The sequence below is a fragment of the Heteronotia binoei genome, chromosome 3 (genome assembly GCF_032191835.1).
Source record: "Heteronotia binoei isolate CCM8104 ecotype False Entrance Well chromosome 3, APGP_CSIRO_Hbin_v1, whole genome shotgun sequence".
Taxonomy (NCBI): Eukaryota; Metazoa; Chordata; class Lepidosauria; order Squamata; family Gekkonidae; genus Heteronotia; species Heteronotia binoei.
In genome coordinates, this window is record NC_083225.1 from 138796912 (window position 1) to 138809532 (window position 12621).

A 12621-nucleotide genomic window follows, 5' to 3' on the forward strand; every position below is an offset into this window, starting at 1 on the left:
TGGAACAGGTAGGACTTCCGAGAAGGCTACCTTGGAGGTCCTGGCCTTAAGTCTCCCGCCTAGCAGCCTAAATTTTTCCTCCAGGACCTCACGACTGCATTTCCCCACATCATTGGTGCCAACATGCACCACGACCACAGGCTCCTCCCCAGCACTGTCTATCAGCCTATCTACTACATGCGTAATGTCCGCTACCTTCGCACCAAGCAGGCAAGTCACCATACGGTCAGTACGCGGTTTCACCACCCAGCTGTCTACTTGCCTAAGGATCGAATCACCAACTACCAAACCCCCCTCTCCCCCTGCCCAGGGATGGTTCCTTGGCGCGAAAGGATTCCTGCTCACCAACCGAAGAAGAGGTCCCTTCTGAGGGCGCATTCCCCTTATCCTCAGCACGGTGCCCTGTTCCCTCTCGCTCTCTGGCAGCAACGGGGCTGCTACGTTCAGAGCGGGGCTCATCTTATATGCCCCCGAGAGTTTTCCCCAAGTGCTTAACTGACTGTCTCTGCTTCCCCAGGGCAGTCACCTCGGCCTCAAGGGTACGAACTTGTTCCCTGAGGACCAGGAGCTCCTTGCATCGAGCACACACCCAAGACTTCTGTCCTTTGGGCAGATAGTCATACATGTGACACTCAGTGCAAAACACTGGAAAGCCCCCACCACCCTGCTGGCATTCTATCTTCATTATATTTAAATCTTTAAATGCTGTTTGTTTAAGTGGCTCCCCTTCTAGAGGGTCAACTTACCTTATTGGGAGAACAAGGAAATCAGGGATCCCTTGCTCCCTTGTTTCCTCCTACCAGTCTGCAAAATCCATCCACAGGTAGCTGCAGAAAAAGCAAGACATTTCATCAGAGAGAAATCCAAGTCCATTTTCTTTCTTATAAGGTATTAAATGCAATTTGTTTTCATTCTGGTAGTTTATTTTGCACAGTTATTTTACAGACACACACAATATGGGGTCCTATAAATGATTCTTTAGCCAATAAATGAATGCAGGGTGTTTTTTTTCCTTTCAGTTGTGATTGTTTTATGTGAAAGCCAGAGTATTATTATTATCATCTCTGAAATAACATCACAGAAACTTTCTTGGAAGAAAGGAGGTGCCTGAGATTTTGAACTGGTGCTTGCCTTCTTTTGATTATCCTGTTTGTTATATCAAATGGAACAAAAAAGTGATCTCCTGGGGGAATCAGATACTGCACTTGTTTTAATCCAGTTTCTTTGATTTCCTCAAGTTGCTCAGATTAAAGGTAGGTGTTCTTTTGCTGTCTGATGTTCTCTCTCACTGTGCTGCTAGCTGTGAGAAGGAGAAAACTTTACAAAGGTCTTTGTCTGATATGGCCTCTTTAGCCAATAAAATACCTTCCTGGATCAAGTGCTGAGCTGTTTGATGGGTGTGTGTGTGTGTAGAACTGCTTTCTGTCAATCAAAAGGAAAGCTAAGCAACTGGCAGCACTGGGTTTTCTAAAGAGGTTAGAAATAACCCATGAAAGCTGCTCCCCCCTCACCTTCTGAATGGACACACAATGTAAAATGTGACAGAGAAATGTAGCTTTCTTTCATGCTTTGAAATCGCAGCAAAATCCAGCTTCTATAATTATTGATATCACAATGGCGAGAAAAACTTGAAAATATAAATGTTGGCTTTGAACCCCAAAGAGTACAATTTTTTTTCAACAGTCAGATATGTGATTTTATGGAAAATGACTATTAAAAACTATAATGTAGATTAACAAGTCAATTATAAGCATGTATATTTATTTCTTTATGTTTAAATAGACCAAAAGCTTGGTAATACAGTTGGTTCTAGGGCTGCCAACCGGCAGATGAGATCTGGAGTTCTCTCAGATTATTTTTTTTAATTTCTGGGGGGGAAATGGCAGTTTTGGAGAGTGGATTCTATGGCATCAAATCCCTACCAAACCCACAGACTGCTCCCCCAAAAAACCATCTCCAAGGCTGTAATCAGATGGGATTTGGCCCAATATAGCTGCTTTTTGCTAATGGACTCAGTCACACAACCACATCTGGCAGCCATTCCTCAGTTGTATTCACTCAATCCTAAAATAAGTTGGAGATGGAGTAAATACACAGTTGAATTCCAGTGCTAACAGATCTCTGCACATTCACCCCACATTTCTGGATGTCTGAACTCCCCTAGTGTATGCTCAAGCCAGTTTGCAAGTGTGAACCTGTAGTTCCGGTTTTACCATTCTGTTTTTTAAAATGGAATGCATACCCAATAAATGTGTTTCAAAAAAGGTCAACGTTGGTTTTTTTTAAAAAAAAAATAATAATGACATACTGTGTACTCTGTGGTTGACATACAGCACTAATCTGAATGGTCAACCACAGAAGAAGCATTCAGTGCTGCCAGATCAGGATGAGAGTGTGATCAAAAATCTCCATCACAAAATGCAATGGAGTACTTAGCACCACCTCCAAAGCACCCCAGGCTTCCAGTCTGACCACAGACTGACTCAGAGGTGGCAAATAACACTATGACAGCAGTACTATGTAAAACTGTCCTGACAAAATGCAGGATACAAGCTTTCAAGCCACACAAAACTCTGTGTCAATCAAAATTTCCAGAAAATTGTTTTTAAAAGAAAAGAAAATCACATTTTCAGAAGGTTAACATGATATTAGACTGGTTTCATCTTTGCTTGGTTTAAAATACAAAACAAGGTTACAGATATAATGCTTATTGTGCTTGCTATAGCATGACCAAGATCTATTTTTAGACAAAGCAAGCACCTTTAAATATCAGGATTTTTAAAGAATGTACTGTTAACATTAAATTTCTTGTAGCTGTGAGCTATTGATGTGTCAGTATTTCATAGCCTGCTACTTTTATGGGTACATGTTTTAAGCATATGCTTAATGTTCTAGAATGAGTCAGAATACTGTGTCTAATACTTGTATAAACCTATAATACACCCCCAATGCATGTGCTATGGTAAGATAACATATTTCTCCAAGTTGTTGGACGCACTAATTTCCTCTCACGCCTCCCGATTCTTCCAAGAAGTGTGTTATCTCATTGTAACACATTCCTTGTTCTGCCTGGCTACTTAATTATTATACATAGTGTTCCAGATCTGAATAATTATCATCACAAGTGAACATTATGCACTGTAGGGCTCTTCAGAATAAGCAAAGAATTTAAAGTCTTGCGCTAAATAGAACCTTCTTTTTTTTAAGTGTCCTCCCCAACTGGCCTAACAATAAATGCCTTGCAAGAAAAGGAAGAGGCAACTTTCATATGATGTGATTTGCCCACAGGAATCTATTTAATGTTTCTGTAGGACATTTTTGGAGCATACTGAGCCCTTATTAGTATCTACTATTTGCATATAAGTGGGTCTGAAAGGTACACAAGCCTTCTCTCATTTCACACAGATGAAGCAAAATTGGGCCATCAGGTAAGCTTTGTCCTGAGACTCAAGTTTTGGGGCTTATTCTCAGGGTGAACTCATGGAGCTTCCAGCTTCCCCACACACTCGATGGCTTCTGTGAAAGGTTGCTAGGTCCTACCTGGCTGCTGGCAGGGGGACTTCCCTCACACACGTAAAGCGCACATGGTGGGATTAAATCATTTACAGGTGATGTAATCGCACTGGGCACATCATGCGGGGATGCTCTAGCATTTTTGGTATAAAATTATATGATGCCGTAGATTTTAATACCAAAATGTGAGAGTATCCCCATGTATTGTGCTGAGCACGATTACATCACTTCTGAGTGATGTCATTGTGCAGGGCACGTCAGTTGCTGTTGGAGCTTTTCAGAGGTGGGGCTCTCCCCACCAGCCAATCCTGTGCCACCAGGTTGGAGGCCCTGAGATGGGGGAACCCCACCCCATACAGGAGGTCAGGAACCCTACTTTTATGTTTGCCTATTTGTGGTAACTACTGCACATGTCAACTGGAGATTGAAGGCAATGAGCTGATACTGACTGATACCTTATAGGGTGGTTACATTTATGGCATTGTTAATTTCAATTCCATTTTAAGTGTGTGTGTATATGTGGTGAATAGTCCATCTTGTTAAAGCCATTTGAACATGATGCCATGTCCACAGATCATGTTATAGTTTCAGATGTTATTTAATTCCACTAAACTGAAGTTATTTTCTGCAGATATATGTGGCCAGACAAGCAGGCCCCAGTAGCCACCACTTCCACATATCATTTCATGCATCCAGGCAGTGGAACTGGGACCAGGAAACTGCTCTGAGCTGTCACTTGCCACTGTCAAGACTCTTTTGGTGTCCCTGGTGCAGTACCACCTTCAGGCACCCTAGGTGATTGCCTAGGTTTTCCTAGTGGGTGGGCCAGTAAGCTTTGAGAAAGTAGGCATCTATGGGCTTAAGCAATATATGAACTTTGGCTAACATTAAATAGTAAGATTTTTTTTTAACCATTCAGTTTTTATTTATAATTGCTATATGACTTGAATGAATAGTTTGCTGACTCTTCATATAAATCATGCTCTGTGGGACAGGATGCCACAATGACAGGTCTGTGGTGGGAATACAATTCCCTTTAGGCTTAGCAAAAATGCACATGCACAAAAATCTGCTAACTGCATTGTATTGTTCTGTTTAATTGCATTTAAAAGTAATCCACTGAAAAGGCATGAATGGCTCACAAACAACCAGACCATCCAAAAATTGGTGTTCTGTTCCCAACTGGTGGGGTAGCATCCCAAGATCTAAATTTCTATCACATTGTTATGCTGCCCTTCTTCTGAGGATATCAGGATAGATTTCATCATTCTTCCTTTCTCATGTTACCTTCACAACAATTTTGTGAAGACGATGAGACTGAGAAAGAGTGACTGGACCATTGCTCCTGACCAAGCTTCATGATCAAGCAGATACCTGAATGCAAGCCTACCAGATCCTAATCCAGCACAGCAATCCTTTCCAGAGAGTAATCCTCATTGGATACCCCTGAATAGGGTTTCAAGTAGATCTGCTTAAGACTGCACAGCAGTGCTCAAATCATTTCAGCACACTGACTGTGTTGTTTAGTAGTATAATTTTATGTGCAAACAGCTTAATGTATTATGATATGGAATTGAAAGAGGTTTCAGAAATCAACAACTGAGGCAAAGTTGGGTAAGTGATAGGTCATTAGCAGACGTGTTAGCATTTTATTTGGGGTTTTGCTCCCATTTTTTCAGATTTTATTCATATGAAAGAAAAGGAAATTGCCTTTTCCTCTCATTAGATTCCATTGTTCTTCTCAGAGCTTTTGTTTATAGTACATTTTTGACACTGATCTTTCTTGTATAGTAAGATGTGGGTGATTATATGGAGAGTTGACTTCAATATTCTAGAAGCATGTAGATGAAAACCATCAGCCACTTTCTGAATTGAAACATCCCTGTAACATCCAGGCATCCAGCCTTTTCTTTTGTGTTTGAATATAGAAAGCAGATGTGAGCTGACAATGGGGTCAGGATTCCTCTGAATTATCCGCTTACAAGCTCAGATTGCTGGTGGTAAAGGTATACAAGAAAACCTTATGGAACAAAAGTGTAGTCTTCAATTGAGAGCATTTGAACTGGTTTTTTTTGTAAATGTTGCAAATGTTTGTAATTTTTTTTTAAAAAAATATCTTCTTTACCAACTTCTGAATAAACAAGAACGATCAAAGGGCAAAAAACCCCAGGTCTCGGTTAAATAGGAGCTAACATTCTAGTAACTGTCACTGTTGCATTTAAAAAGAAACACACTCTACTCTCATTTTAAACAGACCCACACAGATGTAATCTGAATGAAGTTTTTCCTTTAAGTTCTCCCTGAAACACACTAGAAACCATGATGAAGTAAGATCCTATGATCACTCCATCCTCACTACCAATGATACAGCATCTTATTTATATATTTATTCCAATGTTTATATTCTGACTTTCCTCTTTGTTCAAAGTGGCTTACAATAATAATTAAAACATCCCCAGCTAAAACCAAAGCCTCACTGGTGCACTGAAAGCATCTCCCAAGTTAGCCACTCCCTTCTCACATGCTTAGATCATTTCCATAAACTACAGGTAAATCACAAATCTCTTGTTAAATATTATAGGGTTGCAGTGGCACAGACCTGTGTTAAGAAAATTGTTATTGATGACACTGATAAATGCAGGGATGTAGAAAGGGGCAATGATCAGGAAGCAGGGGCAGTATGAGACTTCTACAGTTGGTACTCCAATTATGAGAAGTTTATAAAAACAGGTTTTGAATGATAAATGTTAAAATATACATAAATTTTTGTTTATTTTATTATTTATTTTATTCAGCAGATTTATATTCCACCCTTTTCCATATGGGCTCAGGGCGGATTACAGAAATAATAAAAACAGTTAAAATCCAACAATAAATTAATAGTATACTATTAAAACAAACACAACTCAGTAAAGTATAACAGATGGAGTGGGTACATTTTGCAGATTAAGAAAAAACTATCAGCCCGAATATAATAGTCCAGATGGTAATCATTGTAGGGGAGGACAATGGATGGTATAGACAGTAGAGAGAGGACGCCTGCTTGCCTCTACCGAAAGCCTGGTGGAATAGTTCCATCAGTGTGAAATTATTATTGATTACAACTGCTATGGAACACCAAGTTAACACAGTATCTTTGGGCTTGTTCATTGATAATGAATGGTTCACTTAAAAATGTAATTTGAAGAAAGGAATACATATGTGAGAATAAAAGAAAACTCAAAAATATGATTTGTGGTCTATCCATATATGCAGCTTTTGTTCATATATGTATTACACATAGATTGAGTTGCAGTGGATGCTATCAGCATAAAACAGGCATAAAGGTATGCTCATTCCCCCCCCCCCTCTGAAATATGGAGAACTAAACTAGATCTATCTAGTCTTAAAGATAGCTAATTGGTTTCTGTGAGGGACCCGGTCAGAGTCTGCTTGGGAGGACGACCATTTTAAATTTTTTCCCAGTCATCTTCCCTCAGTCACACACTCAGAAATCCTGTCAGATCTCAAAAATAATAGGCACCAGACAGTTTTAAACTCAAAAACTACAAAACAGATTTTTTAGATAACAAAAGGCAAGGGAGAGGGATAAAATAATATTGATTATATCTGATCAATATTAAAAGGCAAATCAGTTGGCAGCATTCACTGAGATTTATTCACTGAGGTAAAATATAACTTATTTAATACTGGCAGGAGATTTTCAAAACAATAAGGTTTAAGAATTCCACTGAATTCTTTTACAGGCAGGAAGTGCCTTCAGGGCACTCAGAATGCTGTTAGCTCAGTTGTTTAGCCCTAGGCTTCGGCTACTCCAAAATCATAAAAATAACAAACTTTCAATTACTCCTTACACACACACATAGAGAACTCCTGACTGGCGCCAGTATATTCTCCCTCACAGACTTTGGCCGTTTTCCCACTGAGCTTACCTCAGAGCGACGTCCCTCTTCACCGTGCAGCGTCTGCGCGGATTTCCCACCAACTGCTCCGAGGCTGCTCCGAATAACCAAGTAGAGTCGCGGCATTTGCGTCGCTAACGTAAACTGGTTTTTAGCAGTTTTCATTTGCGACGCAAAAGGTCAGGAACTTTCTGGTTCCTCGGAGCAGCCTCGGAGCAGTTGGTGGGAAATCTGCGCAGACACTGCGCGGTGAAGAGGGACGTCGCTCCGAGGTAAGCTCAGTGGGAAAATGGCCCCTCTCACACTAGCTTCCAGGACTCACACCTCGTGCATCTCAGCCCTAACTAGTTTCCTGGTCTGTGTCTTGGGTAACCCTGCTGACCACTAGAATCCAGTTCTCCCTTTTGTGTGTCTTTGTGTGATCTAGGGTGTACACAGGAGATTGCCTGATGTGTTGGCAAAATCTCCCTCAGAGAGTTCCCTTTACAGAAGGTGCCTGGTGTTTGCCCCCTTCTGCCTTCAACCTCTCTCTTTCAGACAGAAACTACGCACAGCTCTGTCTCCCACAAGGAGCTCAGCCTCACTGGCTGTTCTCAGCCCCTTTTCCAGTTGTTCTCACAACTGACCAGCCTAAGCCCACAGACTTCACTTCAGACTCCTTCTCTGAAGACTTCTCTCAAAGACTCCCCGGGTAAGACTCACCTCCTGAGATGTTCTACTGCTAAGCAAGCCTCATTTTGTTACTTTTTCATTGCTAGGGCAACGTTCCAGAAAATAGCTGCAAGCCTGGTCTCCAGCTACTCAGGCTAAATTCCTGAGTCCATCACAGTTTCCCTTTCCAAATGTCAAAATACTGAAGTTAGATGAACATGTACCTTTTGATTTCTAAAATGAGAAATGTGTTGCCAAGAGGCACTATCTGACTAATGGAAGTACCCCAACAATCATGTGCCTGCAGCCTGCAGCGCAGCAGCTGGGCTGCAGAGGCACGAGTTTGCCTCCCCGGACGGGGAGAGACAGAGGGCGCCCATTTAGGCGCATAGGCTGGAGGGCGAGGTCTGGATGATTGACAGCCAGACCTGCGCTCCTCTCAGTCTGTGTCAGGTGGTCTTCGGCAGGATGTCTTCGAAAGGGCTTCGTGGTCGGCTGGCTGTCTTCGTCGGGGGAGCAGGCGATGGCATGCGGTTGCCTCAGGCAGCGGCGGCGCTTGAGTCAGGAGCGATCGTCGTAGTTTTGCCAGGCTTGGCTGAGTCATTTTGGCTTTTGGAGGGGGGGGTCAGGCGTGGGCTTCTGGAGCACTGAAGGCTGTGCTTAGTGAAAGCAGGCTGATTGTGTGCACAGTGTTGGGGTCCCGGGGGTGGGATCCGGTTGGAGTTCCTTTGGGGTATTTCCTTGGGTGCCTGGATTGTGTCTGCTATTCACAGTTGGGGCCAGTTGCTTTGGCTTTGGTGTGTGTCCTGGTCTCCCTGATTAATGAAGGGCTGGTTTGGGAGGCTGTTTTGTGCTTTTGAGGCAGCCCCTTCAGGGTGTGGCCTGGTGGTGCTGCTAGAGCCTGGTGGGCGGTCATTGTGGGCTACATTTTCTGCCCAGTAACAGGGTTGTCCGCCATCTTGGGTCCATTCAATAGAGGGGGCGGCGGTGGCCATTTTAGGCATAGTTTTTGCCCGGCAACCGGACTGTCGGCCATTTTGGGCTTATTCAACAGTGGGGGGGGGTGGCGGCCATTTTAGGCTTCAGTTTTGCCCAGTAACAAGGCTATCGGCCATTTTGGGCTCATTCAACAGAGGGGGTGGTGGCGGCCATTTTAGACTCCAATTTTGGCCGGTAACAAGGTCGTCGGCCATTTTGCAGCTCATCCAGCAGAAGGGGTGTCTGAGGCCAATTTTTGAGTCTTTGGGTTTGTGTAGAGTTCTTTAAGAAGTTTTGTATTGCCATCATGGCTGGGGGTTTGGGAAGTCTAAGGGCAAGAAGCCGGTGCCCAAGACACCTAGGCTGCCGCCTAAGAGACCTCCACCTCCTGCATCTTCATCTTATGAGGCGGGAGATGGGGTGGTGGAGGCTAATATTTTGAGCAGACTGAGGGCGCGTAAGCAAGCATCAGGTCTGCCTTGTCCTGGGGGGCTGGACAGTGCTGGGACATCCAGGAGGGGTCGCCAAGCCAACATTTTAACTAGGCTTTCTCTCCTTGAGGGCAGGTCTGCTGGTGCATCTATGTTTGCTGGGTCCAGTGGGGCAGATGCGGCAGCAGCTGCTGGAGCGTTTGGTCTGGGGACGGCGGTTGTTCCTTCTGGATGGTCTGATAAGTTGGCCGGAAATTTACAGGTTGGTAGTGGTCAGGCTTGGCCATGGGGTCCTTGTGGTCCTACCTTATTGGCTGGAAAAGGTTGCCCCTTGTCTGGTTCAGGCATGCTTTCTGCCTCTGGGTTTCGATCCCCTTTTACCTGGCCTGGGCAAGGGGGGCCTTGCGGGGCTTGTTCGGGTGCTGGTCATTTGGGTATGGCTAGCCCCTTTATAGGGGCACCTTCCCTTTATGGGATGGTGCCTTTCGCTTCTTTGCCCTTTGAAGACGTTGCTCTACCATTGGGTGACCACCTGTTCCCCTCAACGCGTGAGAAGATATTAAAAGGGGAGTATGTAGATATATTTTCCTTACTCTTTAGGGAGTTGTAAAAAAAAGATAAGGAGGATTTAGACAAAAAAGAGAAGGAAAAATTGAAGAAGCGTAAAGTGGACAGAACCTGGGCCAATTGGCTTCCAGGGTTTTGTATCTACGCAGGGGTGATCGCCCGGGCCCAGCCTTGGAGGGCTGCAGCCCTTTTTCAGTATTTGGACATCATATATAACGATGGCCCAGCGTGTCTACAGTATGACGAAGAGTTTCAGATGAGGGCTGCCCTTTATCCGTCTCTTCCGTGGGACAGAATCCACCAGCAGCTTTGGCTGCAGGTCATGTCCCCTGCTAGGCCTAATCTGGGTGATCACTCCAACAGCAGCCATTTGGTAAATAGGTCCTCCTCCATTGTGTCAGCTTCATCAGGCTCTCCCCGCGGTGCTGCGGGGCAGGCGGTTCAACCCCGCTTGTTCTGTTGGGAGCTCAGTTCCCTCGGGGTTTGCAACAGGAAAGCGTGCCATTATAGGCACGAATGCCCCTTGTGTGGGGGCTCACATTCCTTTGACAGCTGCCCCAGAGCCAGGGGACGTAAGAACCCGAAAAAGCCTGGGGGAAGTGGCGGAGCCTTTCTAGCTAAAAAAGGGCCCCAGCCCGATAAGGGTGGGGCCTCATGAACGGTGGCTGGCAAAGTATCCCAAAAGGGCCGATAGTTTGTATTTGTTGGAGGGTTTTAAGTTTGGTTTTAGGATCCCGTTTCATGGGCCTAGAGTTCCGTTTCTTTCAGGTAACCTTAAGTCTCTGCTGGGTTTAGAGCACGTGGTTAGAGATAAAATTGCTAAGGAGATAGTTGGAGGAAGGGTGTTGGGCCCCTTTTCATGTCCTCCAGTGAGTACTCTTAGAGTCTCTCCTCTGAGGGTGGTACCCAAAAAGACGCCTGGTGAATTTCGTTTGATTCACCATTTGTCTTTTCCGAAAGGAGCGTCTGTGAGTGATGGGATCCCTGAGCACTTATGCTCGATTAGGTATACCAGCTTTGACCAGGCCATTGCCGTGGTGCGGAGTTATGGGATTGGGGCTGAAATGGCGAAATGCGACATTAAGTCAGCCTTTCGCCTTTTGCCTGTTCACCCTGCTGATTTTGAGCTCTTGGGGTTTTGTTTTGAGGGGCAATTTTACATGGACAGAGTATTGCCAATGGGCTGCTCTGTATCTTGTTCAGCTTTTGAACGTTTCAGCACATTTTTAGAATGGGCTGTGCGGGCGAAAGTGGGTTTGCAGGACGTCGTTCATTATCTGGACAACTATCTCTTTGTGGGTCCTTAGGATCGGGGCATTGTGCTCAGCTGCTGTCTGGCTTTGTTGAGCTGGCTGAGGAGCTTGGGGTTCCGCTAGCGCCTGAGAAGACTGAGGGACCAACCCAGAGGTTGACCTTTTTGGGGATTGAGATCGACACTGTTCCGCAGTTGTCGAGGGTGCCCCTTCAGAAAGTAGTTGAGCTAAGTGCTAGGATTTCTACCTTTCTTCTTAAGAAGAAAGTTACGTTGTTGGAGTTGCAGCAGCTGTTCAGGCACCTCAACTTTGCTTGCAAGGTGGTTGCTCCTGGTAGGGCTTTTCTTAGAAGGCTGTGCGATGCTATGGCAGGATTGCGCTTGCCTCAGCATAGAGCTAGGGTCACACGCAGTATGAGGGATGATTTGGAGGTTTGGCAGGAATTTTTGGAGTTCTTTAACAGAGTCTCTTTTTGGAGGGATGATTTGAGGCTTGAAGCTGAGCTCCAGGTCATGTCTGATGCTGCGGGATCATTAGATTTTGGGGTCTACTTTTGTGGACATTGGTGTGCAGACAGTTGGCCTGACTCCTGGGCGCTGATGGGTGTGAACCGAGATCTTACATTTCTTGAGTTCTTTCCCATTTTAGTTGCAGTTTGGCTGTGAGGGAAGGATATGGCCAATCACACGGTGCATTTTTGGTGTGATAATATTACGGTTGTCCACGTCATTAATTCCCTTACATCCAAATCCGGGCAGGTTATGCGGTTGGTTAGGGCCTTCGCTCTGCGCTGTTTGTGGCTTAACGATGTTTCTGGCAGGGTGTTGCGGTTGAGGGATTTGCGGATGTCTGGGGGTAAGGCATTTATTACTGTCCATTGTTCTAAGGCAGATCAGTTGCAGTGGGGTACAGTGATGGAGCTGGGCAGTTGCTCTGAGTTTGATTTATGTCCTGTGTCAGCTTTGGCTGCTTATTTGGCAGTCCGGGATGGGTTTTTGTTTATTCATTCTGAGGTTGCCCCTTTGACGAAGCACCAGTTTTGGGCTGTGACGTCTCGAGCCTTGGGTGAGTTGGGGCTGTCAGGGGTGTGGTTTGGGACCCACTCCTTTAGAATCGGGGCAGCCTCAACTGCTGCTGCAATGGGGTATCCTTCCACCTCTATTCAGAGGTTGGGGCGTTGGTGTTCATCGGCCTATAAGGCCTATGTGTGGCCTTTGCTCAGGCCATGAATGAGTTGGGTTTTGGGGAATGTTTTGTTCGGTTGGTGTTTAACTGTTTTTTTCTTTTTAGATGCTGTTGTTCCTGGTCAGAAGAGCCAAAGCCGAA